Here is a 25,434-nt window from a genome sequence, read left to right as displayed (position 1 = left end):
CCAGAGTTCTGGAAACATGATGAAAAGCACATACTATGTAGAAAGAAAATCTTGTACTTGAATGTTTCAGGCATATCAGTCTTCAATTTACCTTCTACATTCTGTGTAGCTGGTATTGAGAATAATATCTTGCTTTCCTTTTTTTTTTTTTTTTTTTTTTTAAACTTAGTTCAGTAAATATTACAAGCCAAGATTCTCCCTTTGAATTTCTGCCTTGTTCAAGGATTAACCTCTGAGTATTTCATTTGTCTTCATGTATCTTAAGATTTTCTTTTGTACCACATATTGTCACTTGAAGGTTAATGAATTATAACTAAAAGGTTGTCATTTGGAAAATTTTGTTTTAAATTATCAAAATTAAAGAAATGGTTTCTTTTTTATGTGTATATAAAATTATTGCACTTTCCATTTAACAATCTAGCTTTCATTTTCATTATCAGAATCATAAAAATGATTGAAGTGATAGTTTCTTTTTAAAATGCAAAGTGTTTCATGCCAGAAGTTCTGAGAAATTAGATTTGCTTTTTCTATTTGCAGGTATAAAAGAAATTATCTCTGCTTCTTTTATTTTGTAACCTTTTTTTTTTTTCTTTCTCACCTCCATTTTATTCTGCTTTTCAAATATTTCCTCTGCTGTTTACAAGTGAGGAAGAAAATCACTACAATTATTTTTAGTGAAACAAAGAGAGGGAACCAGGAAGTTCAGATGAAAAGTTATATTTGTAAAGGCAGAATAGAGAAGCAATTCACATTAATTCAAAGCAGAGTCTCTTTATTGGATTACGGGCTGATTGTGTTTACAAATACACTGCCAGGAGGGTTTTAATTTTGGGGCAATTTCATTGTTCATAGATATATATCTATAGATATATATCAATGAAATTATGTGGTTATGTGTTTTAAATGAGATACAGCTCCTTACTACTTAATGTAATATATGCTTCCATTTTATGACATAGCGCTAAAGCAGAGCGATTTTATAACAACTTTAGTTGAAATATCATAAATGAAAGATGTAAACAATGTTATGTTTATAGATACAGTATAAATCTGAGTCCATTGGAACTTGGTGATCTCTTTATTTAACAAGGAAGGGCTTTATAATGAAAGTACAATCAAGCATAGCTCTAATCCTTTGATTTCAGATTTTTCAGCAGTTACTAAAGCCAGCATCAACACAAGAGTTTACATCCTTAGGCAGACCATCTAGCCAAGTATTCTCTGCCCAGTGGGAGCCAATAGTACATATAGGAAAAAAGGTAAATATAGAACGATTCTTCTCCCACTGTACCCTTCCAGGTTCATGCAACCAGCAATTTGAATACTTCTTCAAGTGGAGTTTGTGATTAGATTTATTTTAAAAAGTTCATGATTGCACCATCCTTTTGAATATTTTTATAACTTCTGGATCTCACAATATCCTACAATATTTAGTTCCAGAATGAAATGTGTTGTTCTTTGTTGAATAGTTATCTCCCAATATTACTGTTATGTGCTGAATTTGAGAGAGTTCTTTTAAAATCAAGCACATTAACAACCTATACAAATACTGCTATTATGTCTGAGGGTCCTTTTCTTAAGCAGTGCTCAGTTTAGTTAAATAAATTTGACAAAATCATGATCATATTAACCACTGGGACAGTCTATCCATGAAAAAAAAGAGCAGAGAATGCTTTTTTTTTTTTTTTTTTTTTTTTAACATCTATGTGCATCGTTGTGTAGGTAGGACCTAAGTATTTAGAGATGAATGTATGAAACAGAAAAATATAGAAACTGAACATAGGATGGGCTTCAGCTTCCTATTTTCCAGCTGTTTTATCTCTGTTAACAAGGAGAAAACACAAATCAAGGTGAAGTCTGAGAGACCACGTAACCTCCAGGTCTATAAAACGATAGTCTAGCAGATGTCTCAAGTTATGTTCAGACTTGAATCATTGATTACAAGCTAGCTTGTTGTCTTTTCACACTCAAAACTATACTTAATGCAATTCAATACTTATAGTATTAATATCTCCTTCTATAAATGGGTAGAATAGTCTTGATTTGCTATACACATGGAAGATTATTTTCAAATTGTTGAAAGCATTTTTCTGGGCAAAGTAGAAAAAACAGCCTGTGCCTTGATTTCTCCATTTGTAATCTGAGTTCATGATGATCACCTTCCTGGTGGTTTGATGTTTTTGGTACCTGCATGAAAAGGAAAATATAGGTATAATTACTTTTATCAGCAGGTATATTTCAGAGGATGGTATTCCAGAGTAAACATGGAGAGAGTTAAAAGAAATCACAGAATCATAGAAATCAATAAATTCTCCCTGACATCTAATCTAAACCTTCCCTAGCACAACTTGAGGCTATTTTCTCATGCCCTAAATGATTCTTTGTAACTTATTAAATTTTATCAAATGATAAATGAATAGACATATATGGAAAATCTCAGCCTGCAGGAGAAATTTATTTGTTGAGAATTCTACAAACAATGCTCAACAAGCATTTGATGATGGAATAGAGTAAAAACTCTGTATGTGAGCATATCACCATAATAGTTTGAATTCATGTAAGGATAAAAACATTCTCTGAAAAACGCTGAACTAAAACCCCAAGTCTGAATGTTTGTAAACTTTGGGGAGAAAAAAGATGAAACCGACATCTCTGTTTTGATGTGAAAACAAGAAAAGAGAGGAACACAGGAGATTCTGTCTAAACATCAGGAATCACTTCTTTACAGTGTAGGTGACTGAGCGCAGGCACAGATTGCCCAGAGAGGTTGGGAGATCTTCAAGAGCTGCCTGGATGTGATCTTGGGTACCCTGTTCTGAATGTTCCTGCTGGAGTATGGGCTGGAGCAGATGGACCCAGAGATCCCTGGCACCTCCTTCTGTGATTCTATTATGTTCTGTATACCCATTGTTTATTAGTTCATATTCCACTGTTGATTTTTTTAAATTTATTCATAGGATACAATGAAAAGAATATTATGTGTGCAACAGATCTGAAGCTCATAGCACTGACAGTTCTCACATTTTTATTATTGCTGTTACCATGATTATTGCTATCACTATCACAATCTCAATTGCTATATTACTATTATTTCTATTAAGGTTGACGCAACCACAAAGCCTCTTTGAAAAGTTATTTTAAACAATTATTACATTTACTGTAAGTGTGTTTTCCACTTCTTTTGAATACTTACTTTGAAATATATTTACGTAGTTTCAGAATCTTTCCTACATCTTCTTCTAGCTCCATCCTGGGCACTTTTTGACCTCATAATCTGTTTGTGCATGACATCACAATCTGTTGCCATGGAAAGGGCCATAATATCAAACAAGTAAGATGGTCAAAGGTTGCCTTGCAGAAGAGAGATATAGATTTCATAGGAAAAAATCCATTAATACTTAAATATAGTGCAATGGGAAATATCATACTATCTTTACCCAAATCAGTTACATAATTTTAAAGGAAGCACTCAAATAGTTTGAGCTCTTATCTCCTGTCAGAATCCTCTATTTTCAGAGGTAATAGAAGTTTTATAAGCATATGCTTTTATATATATAAACAAACTGCATACTGTGCATGCTACAATATCCACTGCAATCCACTGAGTGTTCTCTTAGCATTCAGAATGAAATGTGACAATTTAATCTCATATTTATGCAACAATCCCGAATCTAACATAGATTTTCTGAACCCACACCATCTGTAACATGGAAGGTTTATTGTTAGTATTGACTGTATGGAGTACTGCATCAGTTCTAGGCTTCCAACACTACATACTTTCAGAGTAAGTTGTAGGACATGACCAGAAATTGGTCATTCCTGCAACATAAAAGAACAAAGAATAAGGCACCAAGAAAAGTCATGCAAGTTCAGATTCTCAGCTCTTTCTGCTATTGGAGGTATTAGAAGTCTTAGGGCAATGATTTCTGCCTCTGGGAGAACTCCCACTTGCACTCATCACTGCATCCCACACACCTCAATGCAGCTGCAGCAGTAAATCTAGATTTCTAAGCCTGTGGTATAAGCAAAACAAGGAGTAGTGCCATGGCAGTTGTTCTGTTCTGGAAATTTGTTGTTCAAGTTTGCTGCTTGTTTTGGTTAGCCTAAAGCTGATCCTGTATGCATAGCAATTACCCTTTATTACGCCTTTGAAATTAGGCAATGGCAGGATATAGCAGAAGTAGTGTTGCTTTAATGGTTGAAAAGCTTTTATGGACCATAGGTGTGGCTGTTTGTTTGTGTTTATGTTCCTAATTTGTAGTTTCCAACCTCACTGAGGTACTAGACCTCAATGAACACTGAGCCATAAAGAAGGTTTACTTTTCTGTTTATTGAAATTCTATTTAAAAAATAGTGAAAATTCATTAAAGCGAAAATGTGCATTCACTTTGCTTTTATTGCAGTCACAATGGCTATCTTTCAAAACCATCATGTCTGAAAATAACTCGGTTTTTTTTCAGGCTTTCAGAGAATTTTTCATCTAAAAAAATAAGAATGAGAAAGCCTCGGCGTTAAAGTATTCAGATAATTAAGGATGTCCAGGGGCAGAGTGTTAGAACTGAAATACATTATATTTTTTCAGTAGCATTAAGGAAGTTGAGTTTATCAAGATTTGGATGTTGTACACATTATGCAACTGTCCTCTATATATTCTACTAATAATCACCTATATTTTCTCTATAAAATAATTTGAGTGTTTGGTATAACTAGACCCTGCCTGCTGTTGGCAAGGATGAAAAATACATCACTGCACATATCTCCAAGGTAAATTGTTCATCAGGGAAGTGTGCCTCTAGGGAATATTTTCTTAGGAGACCCATGAACAATGAGAGATTTTCCACAGGGTATGCCCACGGGGTAAAGTGTACTTCAAAGTGAGAGATCCAAGATGAAATGAGACTCTTCAAAGGCCAGCTCCACTTCCCCTCTCAACAAGACAAATGACTTCAAAGGGGAACCCACCAAGGTTGTAAATAACTTCCCCATAATACAAAAACCTTATTGAAAGCAAGTTCTACCAGTAATATGATATTTTTTAAGAAATTATCCAAAGCCAGGTGGGGTCAATGAATCTAATGTTCCTCAAGCAAATGTATGATCATCTAGAAGATTTAGGGAGATTAAATGTGTACTGTTCATTTCCTTCTCACTTCTCTAAACTTACAGCAACATTTAACAGTTACAGGACTGATGGCATAAGAACAGCACTATTAGGGACCCCAGGGACAGCTTGTGTCCAAGGTCCATTACAATCAAGATAGCTACAGACCAAAAGTAAGTGAGGAACTACTTACAAAGTAAGGCTCTATTTTTACACATGACTTTACGTATTATTGCAACTATCTAAATGAGTACTTTCCGACTCAAAACTTTATTACAGCATCATCAATGACAGATTTTGGTAATGATTGCTAATGATCATTCTCCAGATCAACATCTCTTATGACAAGTCAATGCTTCCAGATATATCTTTGTACAGGGAGAGAATTTAAAAGATAATCATAGAATCTTAAAATGATTGAATTACTAAATTGAATAATTCTGGTTTGAAGAAATCTTAGGATGACTCTAGTCTGTTCAAAGCCTGGCTGCTGAATTCAGACCAGGTCAGAGCTTTGTCCAGTGGGGTATAATGGAAACCTCTAGGGACGGAGGTTGAATTTCAGTATATCTGTATGCCTCTTGTTCTTTTTGACCTGCTGTGAGGAGTTTGGCTCCATCTCCTCAAAAACCTTCACAGAGGGTTTAGTTCTCCCTTACATCATCTTTTCTCCGGGCTAAAAAGCAACACTGGAAGAAGGAAAAGAAAAGAGAAAATGGGAAGAACAGAGACCCAAAATAACCCTTGCCGTTATCATCGCAGTGAGTCCTAAATAAGGAAAACTACTACTGAGCCTGTTGTCGGTGAGATAAAGGGTAGGGAAAGTTTGGCTTAAGGTATCTTCCAATGTAAAATCCAGTTAATTTCTTATTAAACCTGAAAATCAGCCTCTGATCAAGCCCTAGAAAAATAAATAAGATACTGATATATTTGTCTAGCTCCAAAGATCTGTTGTTTAAGAAATTAGTGCTGACTTCATCAGATACATCATAAAGAAACACAGTCTTCTATTACTCACCATTCAGTCTCACACATATATGCACTCTAATGGAAAAGAGTACCCAGTGGCACCAGACTATTGATATTTCTACTCTATTGTTTAAGTAATGCGCAATGTTTAATATGTCAAATGGCATGACTGTTAAAAAAACAACTAATTACTAGATAATCTTCTCACAAATCAATTGTACTGTACAAAACAGTGGGGGTTGTATACATTATGAGACAGCACTACACTTAATACTGGAAGTCTTGAAGAATCTCAGAGGCTTATTTTCTAAGGTTTATAACCTGGTTTGCTGAGAAAGAGAAATAATAATAATTACATTACTTGTATGTGTGATCAGTACATTAGTATGTTTAGAAAAGGTTGACTAAACAAAAGCAAATTTGAGAGGGAGGCAAAGATCTTGAAGATATGTAGTTCTTGCAGATTTTATGAAAACTGACAGCTTTGTGGAGCAGAGAGAAGTCACAAACTTTCTTGAACCTTACTGAAGGAATAACTACTGTGTGGTTCAACACTTGGTTGACCTCAGAGTTGACACTGAATCTCCAGGTCTAGAAACAGAACTGTAGACCTGCAATCTGTGGATCACACGTGGAAATCTCCAAATTTACCGTGAGTGGCTCCAGTCTGAATACTTGCTCAACTGAAAAAGTTTTGGCTGAAAAAGTGCATTGTGATGCTTTAAATACCTCTCACAAGTATTTGAATCCAAATATTTTCTATTTTTACAAATGCTCATCAGTTCTCTGACAAGATTTGTATTTAATCCTTTTGTGTGGCTCTTTATGAAATCATCCATAAAAATACCACTTGTGAGCTAAAATCCCTTTTTCACCACTCCCCAAAGAAAAATAAGAGTATTGACTTTTGAAAGAAAGAGCTACAGTGCAGATTCATCATTAGTTTCACCCAGAGCCCTAGGAGGCTCTCAAAGGCACCCAGACTGTCTAATTGATGTTTTCCCATAAATTGCGTCTAGCAAACACTGACATAAATAGGTAAAGTGTGGTAAAGTTATGACAGATCTTTATCAAATGCTCTGTTCTGATTTAATTGAGAGAGTATGGCATGTGCCTTATCACAGAGGACAGTCCACCATTGGAATAGTCTTACCACAAAATAATTGAATGGCAAACTTATGACTCTACCTAGATGCATAATTAGATATAGTAAAAGACAAATGTGAATCAGAATAAAGAAAAAGAACAAAGATCATATTGACTGTGACTCTGCTTATTTATGTCATGTACATCCTGCTATATTTTACAGGATGCCTAGAACAGAGTGAGGTCCTTACTGAAGTACATGAGAGGTAAATTTCTTGTGTCTTAGTCATTAGGTCATAATTCAAAAAGGAAACTTGCATTTGATTGTTGTGAAAACTGAAAACTTCTAGCATACCTTTGGATACTAAAGAAGCTTCATTGCTTATAGATTTCACTAAAATTACATCTGTTTATGGGCATTGAATGGAACTACTGTTAATAAACGGAGTGTTAAAAACTGAAAGCTTCACATGTTTTTTTCTCATGGCATGCATTCTAAAAATTGAAAAATATTCATAGGAATAATAAGTAATAAATCTAAGTAGAAACTTTGATTATTATGTTTTCTTCATTACTTCACCTTCTTTGAAGTTTTATACCCAAAATGTATCTAACTAATCATCAAGTATTATTTTACACTTTCAGCCATTTAGGAAAGAAAGATGATAAATGACATAAGCTCAAGGATGGAAATCTCTACTGTACCAACAGTGAATAACCATTACAATTCATCCAGCAGGTTGAAAGCTGTGCAGTGAAGTTACCTCCAAAAAAGCTGTGGGTTTGCTGCAAAGGCCTGTGGGGAAAGTCATACTATGTGTAGCTTACTATATTGTTGACCACATCCTGGTAGACTTCATCAACTGGTGTACCTGAAACCAGCTGCAGCTTGTCAGCGTGAACTTAATGTACATGCTGGCTTTGCATATGTGGTTTGTTTTTGATGGGGCTCATCTCGTGCAAGCTTGCTGCTCTCCATTTCTCATGTGCATCAGTCAGGTGGTCACTTCATAGGTTGACTTGTGAATGCAGAATCTAGGGCTGAGCAAAAGCATTTATGGCATGATACACTCCTATCTATAGTCAAGTTTTAAGATTTGGGTTTCTAGTTAAAGCCTTGTGGAGAGTTTCAAACCAATTCATGTTGTGCTTTACACTGCCGGAAGTCAGAACGGTGTTACAGTTTTCTGTTCTTGAGCTCTCAATGTGTAGTGCCTGGCACAAGCAGTTTATACCGATTACAGTGGTTGTGTGCATGTGTGTGTGAGACTTCTGTGAGAAAATACAAAGCTCAGATTCTGAGCTCTGGCCTCAGAGTGCTTATGTTGAGTTGCAAGGTGGTGACATCCTGGGTACAAAAAGAATATATACTATGCAATGCATTTTTATTTTATGATCTACTTTACAGCAGCTGAGTGACTATTATGTGTCTGAACGGAAGCCATATATATCAGTTCTATGTTCAAAAACATTGATGATGCTCTCATAATTTTTCTCAAAATAAACCACATTACAACCAAAACCTTGAGTCTGTTTTAGGTGCCATGAGACGAGGATATATATATATTTACATATTCATTTTTACTTCTTTTTGCTTCTGGAGTTTGCACTGTAAGTAGGACATGCTTTCAAGATCTCTGCAGTTGCAGGGGTGAAATTAATTTGAAATGATAAAAGCTTAGCTTCTAACATGCTAAACACCTAAGGAAAGCATCTAAACATTTTTTGTATTGTAGAACTTGTAATCTAAGTGTGTGTAGGAAGCTAAAGGAGATTCAGAGGGGTTGTGGAAACTATTCTGTGCTTCACAAAGTTCAGAAATGAAATTTTTAAAAATGGTGGTTTTGCTGTACATCATACTCTGTTAGAATTAGAGTTAGAATTAGAGTTAGAATTACTTTTAATATGATCTTTTTCATGCAGAGGAGGAGCAAAATAGAAATATTTACTTAATTTCTGAGGTTTCATGCTGGGACATGTGAGCTGGGAAAAGGTGCAAGCAGAAAGCATACAAATAACATTCATAAAGAAAAATATTTCAGTGACAAGATAGTTATACCTGAGATGCACTAAGAGAAATCCCCACTCATCACTGAAACACAGGTGAATCTATACAGGAATATGGTAGCTGCTGAACAGTGAATTTTTGTATTCAGTGGGAATCTCTGAATGATGTACTCATATTGAATAATCTGATATTCATTCAGTTCCCCATTCTCATCTTGTTGTCAGGCTGGGTGGGTTTGGGAGGCCTTGAAGAATGAACCAGTGATGAGGAATCTCTTCTGCCCTGTTGCAGTCAAAACAGGGAAACCACAGACTGTGGACGTGCCAGAGCCTCAGAGAAACAAGAAGGTACAAACCACCATGAACTGAAAAACAGTCAAATATTTTGCAGTATCCTGGGCTTCTCCTGAGATCTCTTCTCCATTTAGTAGCTGAGCCCCATCCAATTTAATTTCCAGAATTTCACATTATCATAGCCTGAGGCTATTGAGCTGCAATGAATCCTGGGAAACTTGTTTCAGTAAATCTTAATTCTAAAGCTGACCACATCTTGGACAGGACCAAGTACTGCCTGTCTAACAGATGTAATATGCAAATGTTGGCTGTGGTTTTCGTACAACCATGTGTAATATCTTACATGTTCCTGTTTCAGAGTGTCTGAGTCTAGAAGATTAGGCCTGAAAAATTTTGTTATGTTTCCTTTCTTTATATCTGAATAATGTTTAATCAATTCAAGTATCCATATCAAGTAATCCATAGCAGTTGGGATGTCTGTCCTAGAAGCAGCAAGGAAGATGGGAATTTGTAGACCCTATGCTGAATTTTCTAAGTTTTAGGACTAGTGGTACAACATATACTAGGTATACTACATGATATTTTGCTTACACAGATGAATTAAAATAAAGATGTCCTTTGTGTAGATGTGCATGCAAATGTACATAAATATAATTTAGCAAGACTGTGTGCATCAATTTAGATATACAAATATAAATTGGAGCTCCCTTCACTTTCAGTCCCTATGTCTATTTATTTATCTTAGTGTAATTTTCATTATTTTGTATAAATGATGTTTCAACAGAGTGATTTAGTGTATGCTTCACTTTAAGCTTATAGAACACGGTCACTGAATTGAAGTTTTAGCATTAATATATTGTGCTAATCTGGTGGACAAAGAAGGATATTTGCATAGGTCCAATCAGTCTGGCAATTTCTTATTACCCAAATTCGAGAGCGGAGGCTGTGACCAAGTAGAAACAAAGTATGCTTGTATTTATAAATAAATGATCAGACCAAAATTAAGAGAGGTCCTGAGTGAAATCTATCAATATCTTATTTATACACTGATATTAAGTGTGTGTGTGATTTTGACTGATTCTATTTAGATAAACAAGTTGAAAAGAAGGACGCTGATCATGGTAATAGCATAGAATCTAATGCAAGTAGTGACAGTATGGTAAATTTTAAAAAATCTTCTGCGTGTCAGTTCCTTGAGTTTTCTTAACGTGGCATCTTAAAATCAAACAAAAGCATGATTTTTAGGGCACTATTGGAGTTACATGGACACTTACAGAAACACTCCTTTGAGAGCTAAATAGGTCAGAGAAAATCTAGTTTGTTTGAAAATCACACTGGCACTTGTGGTTTAACCTGGCAGGCAGATAAGCACCAGACAGCAGTTCATGTTCACCTCCCCAGTGGGATGGGAGAAAGAATTGGGAAATAAACAAAGTTTGTGGATTTAGATAAAGACAGTTGCTGTCACCTGTTCTGGCTGTCCTCTTTCCCAGTTCTTGTGCTCTCCCAGCCTCCTTGCCAGCAGGGCAGAGTGAGAAGCTGGAGGGTCTTTGACACTGTGTAAGCACTGCTCTGTAACAACTTAAACATCAGTATGTTATCAATATCATTTTTTTCCTAAATCCAAAACACAGAACCACAGCAGCCACTGCAAAGAGAATTAACTCTATATCAGTCAAAAATCAGGACAACACTCATTCTTTGTGTGTTGGGATAAACTCTGATTCCCACTGAGTTGAGATGTGGACCACAGAAAAAATTCTCGATAGAGTTCAAGTTAGGAGAGACCCGTAGGGATGCTCATTTCAGTGCATCAGTTGTTGTTAAGTGAGAATTCCTCTGAAGCAATACTAGGGAAGATAATTTCCTATCTTATGAACTTTTTTTCATATTTATTCAAAGCAGTTTGGACATAATTCGGATAGGATAGACACATATATCAGTTTGTTAGTGTAAATCTCTTGGCATCAATACTGATTGAAGTGTAAGCTTCTTAAATCTTAATTAATTGCACTGATTGTGACTTTTCTCCTATTTACTTGCTCAGTTATATATATCACACACTGAAGAGCTTGCTTAAAAATACTGAAAATAGAGGAATAGAAACAGAGACAGAAATAAAACACAAAAGGCAGGGAAAACATATGTGAGAAAGGAGGAAAAAGTGAACTAACTGTGGTATGTAAAACAAAAGGAAAGAGATCAGAATGAACCAGAGTCAATGGAAAAGAGAATAAGTCTAGAGAGATGGCAGGAAGCCTGGGGGAGGCCTGGAGAAAGAAAACTACAAGAAAAGGATATCAGAAAAAGAAAGGAGGGGCTGAAAGAGGAGGACTGTAGGACTAGGGATGGTGAAATTCAGGAATACACTAAAGGGAAAAATTGTATATTTTATTTTTTATTTTTTTACTTTACTGGTCAGTAGGAAAATGTACATTTTTATTCTCAGCTGGAAAACCTATCAAACTGGCTCCTGATGAAAGGGTCTCCCTTATACTTGTTGAATGAAATTTTCCTTACAACACCTTGACTTGCTTTGGTAGAAGAAGTATTGTTAGTCACTGTAATATTATCTTGTGAAAACATGGTCTGCGGAGAAATGGATGATGAAGTGCTCCTAGTAAAAAAAATATTTTGTAACTAAACTGCATGCATGCACAAACGCAGATGATTTTTTTCCTCAGATAGCAAGAATGTACTGCCTAAGTGGTGTGTAAAAATTTAAATTAATTTAGCCAGCTTTAATATGGTATTGCCAAATGCTTTTGTTACAAATAAATATTTAAAGATCAATTTTCATATACAATCAAAGCTTAAGAACGAATCATTTCAATATGCCAAGATTCCTTTCATTTCTCTGTCTCTCTTCTCCCCTCTTTGCCCTTCCATCAGTGGCTAGCTATTAAAGATAAAATGGTTGTAATCATTATTATAATAGATCCCTCTGCATGATCATTCTAAGTGGGCCTAATCCTCTGCTTTTCTTGTTGCATCGCAGTATCCTACTATGGGAATGGAAGCGATGACACAAAGGATTATGACTACTGGATATGAAAAAAGAGCAGAATGGAAGTTACTTTTTCTACAGAAGTGCTTAATAAACATTAAGGTTTGACACACGGCTGACAGAAAAAAACCCTACATGGAGTGAACTTCTTTAGCAGAATGTTTTCCATTGCAATTTTTCTGAAAATACAAGTTAATTAAAACACACACACAATACCCTACTTTCGACTTCTAAGTATGAGACAAGGCCATACTGTATGCATACAAACTGTAAGAAATAATTTATAGGACAAATTCCCCACAAGACCATTCAGGGAGAGGGAAAAAAAAAAAAAAAAAAAAAAAAACCTAAAAGAAAGAGAGAGAAAAAAAGACCTGGCTCTTGACACTAAAGGCTTAACATCAAATGCGGCCAGAAATCCATTTTCACAGTTTTATTGCCCATTCTGGACGCTTCATTTCAAAGGGAAAGAATTTGAATTCAGACACATAAAATTCCCTTTGTTCTCTTGCCCTCCAGCCTTTGGTGCCAGTGTGGACAGTCCTATAGGGAGAGGTTGAGATCAAAAAAACTTTCAGCTTAGATACCTGGCCCCAAATGATGCCCCTTGGCATTCTTAATTAAATCAGCTTTGCAATAGATTGACAATGCACTGTCAATTATAATCATTTATATTAGCAAACGGAGTATTTTTAACACTTTGGAAATAGCAAAAGTTCAGTAGACCTGGGGAAAAAAAAAGCTATACAATTTTACCGCATGATGATCACATAGAATGTAGTACATTGGATTGTAGGTCACATAACATTTTATCTTAAGACTGGGTAAAGCTGATGTGATTACGCATATCTTTTCCCATCTGAAAGGACATTTCCAGTTAGGTTCATCTGGGTTGTTTGTTGTTTTTCTGTCAGCTTCAAAACAGAAGTTGAGTGCAGTGTAAGGGGGCAGGAAGGAGGGGACATTGCAGCCCTGTGATGGAGGGAACCTTTGTTATAGAGAAAGGGCCTGATCCAGAGTCTACTGCACTGGAGGGAGGTATTTCTATTGATCTCAGTAGGCTTCGACCAGTACCTGCAGAGATTATTTTCACTGAGAGTTCTGAGGTACTTTTGATATTAAAATCTGCACAGGAATATTTATGAAAGGAAGGTATCTCCTTTGGTAGCAAACGACATCCCGACTTGTACTGATGAATAAGGTACTTTCTGCTTTCTACAGTGTTATTTCTTTATGTTTTAGCCTCATGCCTCTTTCTATTCCAGTTAATTTGGAATAGATACAGATCAGCTCTCAGGCTTCAGAGTGTAAATTGATCACCTGGAGAGGTCAGGAAGGCATTTTTCCCTCTCCACGTATAGCACTGCACAAGAGATTAGAGGTCTGTACAACAATGCCTATATTTCTACTTTCTGTGGAGTTTATAGCTACTTTTTCCTTTTTTCTTTTTGGAACCCACTGACTCTGATATTCATTTTGCTTCAGTGAGTTATGCATGACTTTTTCTTCAAACATTCATGTAAGTTGATTTTGATTTTCCTGTATGAAATAGGGTTCTACCATCAGATGTTAGTATAGGAGAGCAGATGATTGCTTCGACTGCTTCGTAGCAGATTATGTTCTTGTTTCATGGGAACACATGGATACCTTCTCTCTGTTAAAGTCTAAAATATGAGCAATTTTTAATTGTGAATCATATTTATTTGTAGGGAGGCTGTCAGAGTAGCAACTAAAAAAAAGATTATTAGTAAACTTGAAAAATAATCTTTGCCATAAACTGCACATGGAGTCGTCAAATTTGATTTAAATTTTTAAGAGCGATGAAAAAGTTGTCACAACCAGAAAATACTGATCACGTGTTGCAGATTTAACCCTAATTAAGACACTTTTCTAAGCCTTAGAAGTTTATATCTCAAACCCAGTTAGGAGTTTCTGACACTTCTCACAACTGAACTATTTTCAAGTTACTGAGGAACTCACATAAATCCAAGCAATTTTCTGTCCAGAGGTAGGGGGCAAATTTAAAAATAAGAAAGAAACTGAAAAAGTAGTGTCAGCTGACCTAAACTGTGTAAGCATAAGGACCTGAAGTTTGAGAACTGACCGTTGGAATGATCTGCCATAGGTGACTCAGAAATTATTCTTGTGAACCAAGATCAAGGTTAGCCTAGCCAGGACCTGTCCCCCAACTATTACATGCACAAAAACTGTTGCTTCTCATTTGGTGAGGTCCATTTTGCAGCGTGTCTTAAAAACACCTTGAATTGAGCACACTGAACCACCGCTGGAAGTGAATGGTGGTAGTGATTCTAAACACATATACTCCATGATAGTTTATGTTACTATGATGATGAGTAGCTGGAATGTTCAATTACTAGAGCTTTTAAATAAATGCAAAATAGATTTCATTACAGTAGCTGATTATTAGTAAAGATCTCTTTAGACATTGGTGTGTATCTGTGTATACACAGATATATGCTCTCACTGCTGAAGTCAGAGAGTCATTCTGAAAGTTCCTACTTCCATTGTTCTCTTAAACTCCTTTTAGCTTTCACACAGCTCTCTTCACACTACTCTTTTTCTTCTTCGTATGAATGTATATCTAATCCATGATTTTTTAAGTCATGTCTAGAGGAGCCAGCTGTTTCCTTTAAACATGCCACATGAGGACAGTTATTGAGCTCTGCAGAATATTCCTCTTTCGTTCTTTCAACTAAACTCTTAGCAATTGCAGACTTGCATGTCAGGCTATCTTCTAATTTTAGTATCACTGGACATACTCCTCAGAATCACAATTTCCTTTTCCATTGAAAAATCCTTGTTTCTAGATAGCCCTGTTCTATAATTTCATCAACCAGCCTATGTCTTTCTTAAAAATCAACAGTGTCAATAGCAAGATTCTGTTGAGCTTCAGGGACTCAATAAAGTGAGGAATAGCCTCCATTTATATTTAAGCAGTAAATTTCCAGCTAAAAAACTAACAAGCAAACAAAAACAGCAAAATGAGGAGCATAGGGAGTACCACGGAATTCAATAACCCATTAGCATTATTGCAAGTATAAAAGCATCACAAAACCAAGTGCCATTACACAGTATTTTCTTCTGATCTTCAGATTAAGCAGAGCAGAAAACAAGCAGTTTTCAGGAAGATTCTTGTTTCATTTTGAAATTCAGTTAATCCGAAAACCAATTTAAATTTTAAATAAATTTATAATTCGTTCTGCTTATGTACTTTATCACAACTTATTTTTATGCATTCAGTGAAGGATTAACAGCTGTTGAAATAGTTGATTTCAATACATTCTCAATTCCTGTAACTTTTAAATGTCAATAAACCATGGCACTGCAATGGATTCAAAAGTTTCATATTCTGGAATCATGCTAAATTCACTTTATTTGAGCAAATGTTTGCAACGAAGAAGATAAGATATTTGATGATCTCATTTAAAGAGGGTCAGCTTTTTTTTTCCTTGCCTTTTTTTTTTTTTTTTCCCCCAGATAGTTTCTATGCAGAATGGGAAACCTAACAAACAGACACTGAGAAGACTTTTATTGTGGATGTGGTTCCTCATAGGGATTATATTTCAGATATTGAGTGATTCCATTTCCCTTTTTGAAGCAAATTCCTTCATTGGAATACATTTTTCATGATGCCTCTGTAATTGTGCAATTCCTATGGTGCATTAAAATGGCACAAGAAAAAAAGATCCTTCAGAAATCTTGTTAGGAAATACAGTATGAAGACAAAATGAAGGAGAGAGTGTACTTGAATTACAGGTCTTGTAAAATGTCATAACAGAATTTATGGTTCAGTAATTTTAAATCCTTGAATTTTAAGTAAAAATAATGAGGCTTTGGCATTTTTTAATGTTCTCCTAACTCTCTCCTCCCCACTGCTTCCCCCTCCCCCCCCAAATAAAAAAAATGCTGTCATCAAGAACTGATTACAAGCAAAACTATAGTATGCAAAAAAAATCTACTAGAATGCATCCTGAAACAGGAAAGAGAACTTCTCCCCCACCCATTCCAAGTGGATATCTGTAAAGATTTATTTCCTATGTAGATCCAATGGTAATTTAGGATGATAAATCTTTCAGAGAACTCTCTGCAGACCTAGTGAAAATGTATGCCTGAAGCTAATTTTCTCCAACAGTCTGGCTTTTCCCTTTCCAGTTATATTGGCTTCTGAGTTGTCCAGTCCTTTGTTTTCCAGTGAACATAAAAGGGATTTTGCTTTTCAGAAAAGAAACAGGGCTTTATTTGTCATAGTATCCATGAAAATGGTCCTGTCAAGGGGTTCCTGTAAGTATTCATACATACAGAGGAACACATCCATAGAACTTCTTCTTTCAGTTAAAACGGAAAAGGAATTTTAACATACATATGAAAACAGTTTGGAAGAGAACAACAAAAAATATTGTTTCCCAGGTATAAGCTATACCTAAAACATTTGTAGCAGAAATGCAGAGTAAAAGTCTGAACCAGTGATTGAGAATCTGGTAGGAAGGCAGAACCAATCCAGAAGAGCTCAGGTGCATACAATGTACCTGAATGACTGGAAGGGGTGGAAGCCAGGATCCACCCCTTCCCAGACTTCATTTAAGGGTTGGAAGGGTTGGCAAAGGAAGCAAAGGAATCTTGCTGGAGGCCTCTGTCTACCTTAGGTCTCCTGAAGGTGAATAGCTTCTCCTCCTTCCTCTCCCCCTCTTTTGTTTCTGCATCCATAGCTGCTGCACTTGTTTTTTTTCTTCACTTTCTGCATCTTGGGGCTCTGTTAACATTGCTGTGTTTTCCATCACATTACAGCATTGCACCATTCTAATCATGGTTATCTAACCTGCTCATAGGAATCAATCTAGATTCCAGAATCAATCTAGATTCCATTATCTCTTTAATTAGTGCCACAAAGCTTACAGTTAGTACGTTCTTTCTTGCTCATTATTTATTCTTCATAGTGTGGAGAAGAGATAATTCCATTCCTTTTCTAGATTCCTGCTTGTCCAAAAGTTTCTGCAGTGTGTTTACTTCTTCAATATGTTTTCTTGTTTCAGGTGAGGAGATTTATCTAGACATGGTATTGTATTTGCAACAATATTCCAGTTTAGAATAGACTATCAACTCAGTGCATTCTAGCTGACACTTTTTCAACATATGTATTTTTTTTGTCTAACATAACTTGCTCAAAATGAATATTCCTACAAAGTACAGAATTTGTCCTTGCTTCATCATATTCATCGTATCTTACTTTTTAAGGCCATTAATTAGCCTGATTGATTTTTAGAACGCTTTATTTGCCTGCTTTCTGTCTCACACTGTATTTAGTGAACTATTTACTGTCATAAGCTATGGAATTGAGAACCCAGGTCCAGAAAAAGAGTTGTGTCGATTGATATAATAAAATATCAGCCAGTTGCAAACTCAGTTTTGCTTCAACCTAAGTCATGAAAAGTCATACCACTTTCATCTAAATGGAACATGGGTCTTGGTATGATGAGTTGACCTACGTTTTAGTTATGCTGGTTGTGACTTTGAAAATAATAAAGAAGATGAATATGTTCTAAATACTCCTTTTCTCCTGCCTCCCCATCCTCCACTCATCTTTTTCCCTATTATCCTACAGAGGAATAAGTGAACATTGCCAAAACAGCAAAATGATTGAAAAAATAAGCAGTAGGAAAGTAAAAAGCACATCTTATATGACTTAGGTTGTGTATATTTTGGAAGATAAATGAAGTCTGATTTGGGTGTCTGTTTTTCTGGTCTAGGGTAATATAGTCAAAATCTGATCTCTACCTATGAGTATGTTTCCTATTTAATTTCTTTGTTACCTAAAATACCTTATGGAGTATTTTTACTACATTCCATTTTTACATTCCATTCGGCTCTTTCAATCTTTATCTAAATAGGATAGCACATCAGGCAAGCCAGCAGAGCGACTCAGCATTGCAAGAAAACTTGCATCGTTCTCATAGCTTCTCTAACAAGGGTACAGTGAACTCTTAAAAACAACATTTGCCATGGCAATGTACAAATATCTCATAGTGGAAAATGCTCTAAGCAAGGAAATACTGTGGTAAAATCAATAGCCCGGAACATTATTATGCTTTCTAACGGCACCCACTGTTGAAGCAGGGGGCACATATAGATATTTCCACATTTCTTATGTCCTATTCATGACTATAGGAATCAAATTACACATGGGCTTGCAACAAAGACAGATTTATTTCTTAGCCTGTAAGCTCTTCTGAATTAAAAATTTGTATTGGTCCTGGTATCTGACCCAAATCCTATTCAAATCAGACATGATCTTCCCTCCTCCTCAATCAGCTCCAAGACAAGTCTGTAAGGGAAACTGAGCAGTATGTTTCATTCACTTCTGGTTTTAGTCCTGTCCTCCTCAGGACTTGCAAAAGGAGCAGGACCACACCGCTGTGGCCAGACCTCTGTGAGGTAGGGAGATGCCCTGGAGGACCACACTCCCCAGCAGATGTTGTCTCACACCTGCTGAGGCTGGGAGTGTTTTAGCTTATAAGAGGGATACAATGAACACTTTGAACATCCTTCCAAACTGGACAAGTAAAACTGATGTGTTTTGCCTTTGGTGAATCACAGCAAACTTCTGTATGTTCCAGTCATCATATATCAGGAATGTCAGTGTCCTGGCATGCTGGGCTGCAGCAACCACCATGCAATGTAGTCTGTTTTAATGACTCCTCTTAGTCTGTCAGAGCCATTGTGCAAATAATACAGAAGTTAAGCTACAGAGCTATTAATTTTCTTTTAGATTTTGTAAAAGAAAACTGGTATATGCACGAGTTAGATCATGCAAATTCCTAAAAAGAAGTCATCTTTTTGTTTCAGGGTGTCACACTTAAAACTAGTTGTAGTTTCAGAATATTACGTTTTAGAATTTTTCCTACATCTGAAACAATAATTCTGGTTTTATCTTACACCTGAAGAAGTAGAAAATTGCTCCATATAATTAATTCATGCCCCATTGCATGAGATAAAGTAGACATTTGTCTCTAAAAGGGGGAATTGTTTGAAATGTACCTCTATGGCTTTTACCACTTCTATGGCATTGTGATCTCTAAGAACTGAGGTCATATATGACACACAAAATATACTTTGCCAACATCATGTATATGTTAGGATTATCCTTTCAGATTTCTTATTCATGGATTTTGCTTGTAACATTTTTTAAGTACCATGAAGCCTGTGTATTTGTAAGTATTCTTTTGTTAAATATGTGCATGAGAAACTGAACATATTGTAAGTGGATAACAATAATGAACCTTTGCATAGCTCAAATATTTAGCATGTGGCCAAATAATTTAACACATAGGCAGATAATGACCCTAGTAACAAATAAACTTGCTTTTGACTTCAAGAACATTATGGAATCATTACTGTGGAGAAAATTTGGGTATGTTTTTTGTTTTATGCTTAAATGCATTTTGGAAGCAGCTTTTTAGACTACCAGTCAAAGGTGAGGAAAAAGGGGAAACTATTAGTTAAAAAGGATGCCATTGATTAATTTTTTTTCCCACTTGGATTTTTGTCCTTTTCATACTGTATTATTTGTAAGCTTGCCTAAAGTACTTTATGCAAGATTCAGAGGGGAAAAAAAGACACTCTGTATAGTATTTAAATAATTGAATGCTGTCAGAAAGGTGGGCTTTTGATGAGTCTGCAGTTTTGTATTGAAAATCAAATATATTGTAAGCATAGGGAAACACAACTCAGTGCCCTGAGAAGGTCTGGTGTCATGGTCAACATTCAAAATTTGCATGAGAGGTTATTCAAAAGAGAGGTAGCAGACTTCCCTATTATATTAACATGGTAATGCAATTCTTTGTGTCTATTATCCTGATCCACATCAGCTCTGGTATGCACAGAGTCTGGTTTTTATGAGCTATATGCTTTTATGCAGAGATATTTTATTAACCCAATTAAGAATTTTATAAAAGTAAATTATATTTATGTTTGTGTCTCCTATTTGCATTCATTAGGGAACCCAGACCACCTCCGGTGACTTCACAGAGGGCTGGTCAGGTCCCATCTGTGTAAATCTTGTGAGTTGTCATAGACTCATTGCATTTGATTTACATGTGAAACCTGCGGACTGAGCACAAATGCTAACCAGACAGCTGATAAATAACACAATACCGAAGCAACACTTCTGCATTTCTTTAACTCCTTTTTTTATATGGATCTCCAAATGTTTTTCAGACCTTAATGAATTAACCTTTGTGGTATTACAGCAATCATAACCAAATTATTATTGCTTGTATGTCTTACTAGGTTTAATAATTTGCTGCTTTCTAATAGGATAAGACTCACTGTGCAAGTTTACTTAAATTCAAAACCAGAAGCTGGTCCTGTCCCAGGGATCTCACAGCTTAAAGGCCTGACTGGTAATTTTCACAGCTTGACAGAGGGAGTCTTTTAAACTTACCACCCATCTGCTGAGACATGTCCATGTAGATCTGATGCATGTGAAAAACAAACAAGTTCAAACTACCCAGGAAGTGGCTTAAATCCACTGTGAGCTTGTTTTCAGGCAACTACTTTCGTTTCACATTTGCTTGAAGCACGTATGCAGGCAGTTATCAAGGCTCAGCTGAGGGCTGTACCTCAGCTGCTTGTGGCTGGCCTACTCATACCCTCAGTCTTGTGCAGCTTCAGATGGCAAGACTTAAAAATGAGGCAGCAATTCCAGCTTTACAGCCAGAAATAAAGTGTATAGGAAGCTGACTGAATCAGGTGTCAAATCCAAGAGGAAAGGTTCATTTTGCAGTGTGCTGCTGTAAGTACTAGGAGTCCGGTTGTACAACTGAAAGTAATTTGATGTTCATGTTTGGGAAATAGTCCTAGGTAATACCCAAATAGAAATGGGTCAATGTTTGTGCATAAAGCTCACTTGGCTTGGCTGCCTCTCCTCCATGTAGAACCTGAACCACTGGTCAGTAATGCCAATGGTTAGACTTGGAAGAGGTCTCTCCATGAAGCAGTTGGGCTGAAGTAAGACTTTTCTCTGAGAGCAAGAAAGGAATAACGTGTGTAATGATAGCACAGGGGAGAGAAACCACAGAGGCTGTAACAACCTACTGCTTGCTGTTATGCAAACTAATGACAAATAGGGACACTGAGTTACACCACCGAAAGCCACGGTCCTTCTGTCATTTTGCACACCTGTCAGAGTCTCTAGATGAGCCTGCCAGTCTGACCTGTCAATTTCTTTTTTTTTTCCCTTTTCCTTGGGCTTGTTTAGCCCTTCTGAACTGTACAGAAAATGACTTCAGTGTATGCTGGATCAGGCCTCAGATTCTCAATAAAATAGTGTTATGCACCTAGGTTAAGCAGCTCCTAAGGGGAAAGTAACAGATGCCAGGATTGTAACAGAAAGGAGCTTTTGAAGAAAAAGTTGTGAAACAGACCTATTAGCAACTGGTACTTCCAGGGCTGAAAGCCACCTTGATGGTGGGGGGACAGGAACAGCACATCGGGTGACGTGAACCACGCTCTGCACTGCTTGTTGTTCATGGGTGGGCAGGGAGAACAAGTGCCAAACTCATGTCTGTTTTGTAGCATGCAATGTGGATCTTGATATAGTTGTCTTGATTATTTGGAAATATTTACTTCACAACTAAATGCAAGACCTAGCGGTTACTTATCTTGTCTGGGAGCAATGTTTTGGTGGTCACTGTTGTACAACAGTAGCCTCCAGATAGAATCATAAAAAGTAAAATTGAACTAACATGCATGATTGTTCTTATAGTAATGGTTAATAACTGCAGAGCAAAGCAATCAGATTTAGGTAACACCAGAATTAAATTTGACCATTCAGCTTTAATTTAGCACACTTATGCATATGCTTCATACTAATATAAATTTCATGATCGCCTTATAGTTTTCCTGTATGATCCAGGAGTTACTCTGAATACAGAATGAATGGTGTTTATGGGATAAGTTACTATTCAATAGTTTGTTTCATTTCCATTATTTGGTCTGTGAAATTTTAATTTACTTTGATCAATAGGATGTATTGCAACTGCACTTGCCTTATGAAAACTTGGCAATTTTACCTATAAATAGTTTTACGTTTTGTTATGGTATTTTCAGAATGTTTCTGCAATTAGGATGCATGCAGAAATGTTGTAAACTCTGTGAAAGTGCACAATAATCACAACATTAATTGCTGTGCTTCTAATAGGACCCATTAAAGTGCTGTCAACACCACATTAATCAACAAAGACCCTTTCTCAAGTCACTTGAGTGTCCCTCCATGGCACTGCCAGGTTTTGTTTTCATCACTGTTGTTGCATTTCATCAAATGCAGTGTGAATCACCACTAAACAAAACTTTTTGCAGACTTCTGGTTTTCTTGAATCCTAATGTGAAACAACATCAAGTCCCAAGGCATGCAGGTTTACATCTCAGAGCCTTTTGCTTTGTGGTAGAGGTGCACAGAAAGTACAGCGCAGAGCATGATAGCAAAAGAATAACCGTATTAGTGCAGTCAGCCTTAAGTCTTATCAAGTTAAATTCTGAGGAATAGGATACATTAGCTTAGCAGAATTGCATACTAATCTGATAGCACTGCCTGTGGCCCTTAATCAGATCACCTGAATGTCCCTCCATGGTTTTGCCCTGGGTTAAATAGCACGTATCCTCTAACAGTGCTACTGGCAATCTCAGTAAGGACCAGAAAGTGCAACAGAGAATTTCAGTTCTCACACACTGTGACTGAAACATGTGGTACAGTTGTACTCCTGTCTGTACTTTTTTCATGATTGCAGACCCTGACAGACCACAGTAACTTTCAACAACACAACTTCTTTTGTCTTTATTGCTTACTGAGTTGGAGAAAGCATCTGGGATGAAAACAGGCTCATTCTCTCAGGTAGCAGAAAATGAAGGTTAAATAATGATTCCCAAAGAGGAAGATAAAGCTTTTAATAATGGTCCATATCCTAGGAAAAAGTCTTTGATGCAGATGACTACGTACTTTGCTGATGCTTCCCTTTTCCTTAAATTATCATACAAGGTGACATCCCAGATTGTACTTTCCCGGTTTCAAAATTTTGGGCAGTTCTGGAAGCTTATGTGCTCTTCTTTATGCTTGAATGGAAAAATGGTGAGAAACAAGTTAGAAGAGACCTGTAAGGGCAAAGGAACTTGTAAGTACAAGATGAGTCACGAATGCTCTGTGTTTTGATGGAAACCTACAGAGAACTAGGGCAGAGCATCTCACAAACTGGGGATTTAGCTGCCGAGTTAAAAATAAAACCAAAACTAAACCAGTCCTCTGGTACATAAAGCAATCCTGGGCCCCATGAAGCACTGGAATCTAGGAGGTTTAGGATTACATAGGTTTTTTCACCCATAAGGAAATTTAATCCCTGTCACCAATAGTAGATAGATCTTATGAAATACAGCTATATTAAATTATAGATATGTATAAAATAATGAGATTAGGAGTGTCAAACTTTTCTTTGCAAATTCCATACATCTGTACATTTTTTTCTGTAGCCGAAGGAAAAACATGACAAGACATTACTGGAATGTGGTCATTAAAAAAATAAAATGAAGCCACTGTACATAACCATTTGCATTTTTTGTAAGAATTGGTGGCAATAGATGCACCAAAAGCCACCAGTGTTTCACACCCAGGTCATTCTGACTCACAGGTAATTTACATTCCACTCACAGTGCTTTTCAATAAACAGCAACTCTGATCTATAATATAGTCAGTTCTAACAAGATGGATTTCTAAAGGTTTATCCATCTAGCTAAAATGAACCTCAGTCATCTTTGTGCACAAAACACCCACATAGGCTATTTGTCTTGGACGGGCATGTTTGGCAAAAAGCCTGACTTAAGCCCTGAGCATGAAAGCTTAGTGAAGAATGCTGCCATTCACAGGGGGGTTTGATGTCCAGGACTGACCCCACCCTCTGTACTTAGCTCTGAGCTTCTTGGCAAAGGCAGAGAAACCACAAGACAAGTTTTATCATCTGGTAAACCTGTCACTTGAAAATGACTTCACTAGAATAATTCAACAATTACAGTACATTTTAATTAGGTGTATACCACATAATCACAGCTTTTTTTTTTTTTTTTTTTTTTTTTTTTTTAGTATATTGAGTTTCAGAGGGAAAAAAGAAACAGGAAAAAAACCTAACAAAATTCTAACCCAGTGCTATCCACTGTAAGAGCTTTAGGACCAACCTCTTGTAGCATTGGTCTGGCATCTGGCCTCCCACAACTGCTGATTTAGGCTATTGGAAAATGTGATTGGACTGTGAGTTGGGTAGGCATTTACAGATGGAGTGATCTGATCACCACTATGTCCTCTGTTACAGAATAAAAAGAAGGCTGACACAACCGAAAGAGGAGCAAGATAGCAAAATAGGCAGCTTGCAATGGCAGAGCTTATTCCCAGTTCAGGGATGGGGCAATACTGACATATGGATGCAGCAGAGGAAACTCATACAACAGAGGAGAATGTCTAGCCTGGTGGGTTGTACCTGCCTCAGACAGCTATCTGATGAGTCTGTCTTTTTCTTATATTTTGGCAAGACTTACTTAGCCTGTCTTGCCAGTAAATTCTCATCTAATTGAATTGACAAGCATGGACACTTTTAAATTAAAACTTCCAATCTGCCCCAAATTCAACTTTTCTTTTTTTTATGTAGTGTAGTGTCTACCTTATGAGTTAATATATTGAGTCACAGTCACTGAAGAAGAGAGCTGATAAAATATCTTTGCTCTGCAGTGAGTAAATCTTTGATCTTTTTAGTCATTTTTTCTGGTAATGTGCTGGCGTTAAGCCCTTCATGTTTTGTTTGGCATGAATGGCACCTTTCATTATTATTCTCATCTCTAATTCTTCCCTCAACTTTGGGCAGTGAATTCCTGGCTGTGAGTTTCTCCCATGCATTGTTATCTCATTTGCTGATCATGA

General features: G+C 36.5%; 2 long non-coding RNA genes across 4 annotated transcripts; one reads left to right on the top strand and one right to left on the bottom strand.

The window, feature by feature from the left end:
* Positions 1-374: 374 nt before the first annotated feature.
* Positions 375-21,034, bottom strand: LOC116228864 (uncharacterized). The gene is made up of 3 exons (XR_004166887.2): positions 20,923-21,034; positions 3,194-3,351; positions 375-2,187 (listed from the first exon to the last, which is right to left on the bottom strand). It is a non-coding gene; the product is annotated as an uncharacterized LOC116228864 (long non-coding RNA).
* Positions 3,285-18,339, top strand: LOC116228865 (uncharacterized). 3 transcript variants are annotated; one of them, XR_016467050.1, is made up of 6 exons: positions 3,285-3,331; positions 5,180-5,274; positions 6,534-6,722; positions 7,380-7,422; positions 9,389-9,511; positions 12,456-18,339. It is a non-coding gene; the product is annotated as an uncharacterized LOC116228865 (long non-coding RNA). The 3 variants fall into 3 exon arrangements; XR_016467051.1 differs by having other exon boundaries at positions 6,525-6,722; XR_016467052.1 differs by lacking the exon at positions 3,285-3,331 and adding an exon at positions 3,367-3,518.
* Positions 21,035-25,434: the final 4,400 nt, after the last annotated feature.

Source organism: Phasianus colchicus, chromosome 5 (genome assembly GCF_987193195.1).
Source record: "Phasianus colchicus chromosome 5, bPhaCol1.hap1.1, whole genome shotgun sequence".
NCBI lineage: Eukaryota > Metazoa > Chordata > Aves > Galliformes > Phasianidae > Phasianus > Phasianus colchicus.
Note: the sequence above shows the minus strand (reverse complement) of the source record. Positions and strands in the feature narration are given on the sequence as shown.